We start from the raw sequence: 2,500 nt of genomic DNA, 5'->3' as shown, positions 1-2,500 counted from the left end.
GCATATTTTTTTCATTTATATTCAATATGTATATTGCTTGAATGTCTGTACCCCACCGCCAATCGCCGGCCACACATCATAACCTCAATTATAATTAATAAAAATAAATAAAGAAATACCAGGACACAACCCTGTTAAATTCTGATCATGTAAGATAGCTCGACTGTCAGTTGATGTTTAAAACATATACTAACTACCATTATCATGGAGTTACTGCTTCTCCTTGCCTTTGTCGGCAAATAAAGGCTATTATGATGTATCGCTCAGGACGATTCGGTGGCGAAAGACAAACTCGATTGGCTCTAAGACCTTGTTGTTTTAACTCTTAATTGAAGGTCCTGGTCCTTTTTCGTGTCCTTGGAGAATCCAGTCGTGCCGAATCCCTGCATCCCAGTCCGTGAACAGTGGTAAACCCCTGATGTCAGCCCCTAACTACAACACACTGTTGTGATGTCCAGAAAACTCTGCAAAGCAGGCGCCGACCTTGGAACTAGCTGATACATTTGCCTCAGTCAAGCAAGCCGGCGGGATAAAGATAAGCCAAACGGGCTTATATCATTTTCAAATGTATTTTCCACAGACACAAATGATTATACCAAAATAAACAAATAAATAAATAATAAATTAGATCCACTCAATTAGAGCTATTCTTCCTGATAACAAATAAATACTTATTCTTTCTATCTTTTCCTGTAACAATCTAATTAAACTTTATGTATAGAAATGATATTATTGCATTTGGGCGTTACTATTGTCTTGACTCACTTGTTATTAATACAATTAAGTTATAAGGGACCCTAAGGCAATTCTTGATCTCCCCTAGATTAAACCTGAGCCGTTTGTGATATAGGTTGAGTGGTGCAGCTGGTAACGAGAGCCATAGCGCGCATACTAGTTCGAATCCAGACCATTGAGCTATCGGTTGGACTCGATCCCACAAATTAACACAAAACCCGCCACATATATATATATATATATATATATTATATATATATATATATATATATATATATATATATATATATATACATATGTGTGTGTGTGTATACATAAATTCTTGTTTATTTTGTTTTTTTAAATTATATTCTTATTGTTTAGTTCTTTATTTCTCCGGGGGTGTTGTTGTTTTGTTTTTGTTTTTTTTGGGGGGTTTTTTTTTGGGGGGGAAGGAGGGGGTTGTTTGTTTTTTTTGTTTTTTTGTTTTTTTGTTGTTTTTTTTTTCAGATGAATGGATAGTTAGACATGTATATAGATAGATAGATAGATAGATAGATAGATAGATAGATAGATAGATAGATAGATAGATAGATAGATAGATAGATTGATAGATATGATAGATAGATAGATAGATAGATAGATAGATAGATAGATAGGATAGATAGATAGATAGATGGATAGATAGATAGATAGATAGATAGATAGATAGATAGATAGATAGATAGATAGATAGATAGATAGATAAAGAGATAGATAGAGTGATAGGAGGAAGGATAGATGAATAGATAAATGGATCAAATAATCAAATTGTGATCATAAAGATAAATTGCAATACCAAAAATATAAACAAACATAATATTATTTCATTTGCACGGTGTATAAACAGAAAATCACCCCATCACATTATCATCTATTACTAACATTAATCGAAACCTTCTTCTCACCCCCCCCCCCCCCCCCCCCTTACATACAATAATGCAATCCGGACCACTGACACACACACGCACACACACAAAGACAAACACACACACACACACATTCGCTTGTACGCATGCACACACTCACCCACACCGTCCGAACTTACTGTTAATGAACAGGGAATATCTTATATTTTCTACAGCAATTCGAATTATATCAGGTGCTGTGCCTATTTATTATATTATTAAAGATCCGTTATATATTTTAATTCTAAAAACAATAGATAAATAAATAAAGAAAATTCCCTTTATTCATCCCCATGGAGAAATTTGTCTTTAAGGTATATTCCAAGGGAAGAGTGGAATAACCCAGGTGTCAGCCGCAGAGAAGCGCCGCATTGTGAGCTAGGGCGAGGTGACTTTGCTCAAGGCCACACAGCTCGGCGGGTGATCGAACTCGGTATATTCTGGGTACGAAGCAAAGACCGTACCGCTGAGCCACGCTGTCCCATAATAATACTTTTCCTTATAATACATGGTTATATAATAATCTGTATATCAAATCGTATATGGAAGTGAATGAAGTGGAAAACTCTTTGATGATCCGTTCTTAAACAACAGTACATTTTTTAAAAATCCCAGGTAAATATTCATACATTCTTTCTTTCCGTCTTTCTTTGCCATTCATTCATTCATTCATTCATTCATTCATTCATTCATTCATTCATTCATTATGCATTCATTCGCCATGATTGTACCGTACGGTGACACCATTGGATATATTATTTTGTAATACAAACCATGTATGTGTGTGTGTGTGTGTGTGTGTGTGTGTGTGTGTGTGTGTGAATGAGTGAGATTTGTAT

At 35.0% G+C, this 2,500-nt stretch overlaps 1 protein-coding gene across 10 annotated transcripts in view; it reads right to left on the bottom strand.

The window, feature by feature from the left end:
* LOC144972997 (netrin-1-like) overlaps positions 1 to 2,500 on the bottom strand; it is a 192,977-nt gene that overhangs the window by 102,824 nt on the left and 87,653 nt on the right. The gene's annotated exons all lie outside the window — the stretch shown is intronic.

The sequence above is a fragment of the Berghia stephanieae genome, chromosome 5, assembly GCF_034508935.2.
Source record: "Berghia stephanieae isolate SIO BIC M18660-M18661 chromosome 5, UCSD_Bste_1.3, whole genome shotgun sequence".
NCBI lineage: Eukaryota > Metazoa > Mollusca > Gastropoda > Nudibranchia > Aeolidiidae > Berghia > Berghia stephanieae.
Note: the sequence above shows the minus strand (reverse complement) of the source record. Positions and strands in the feature narration are given on the sequence as shown.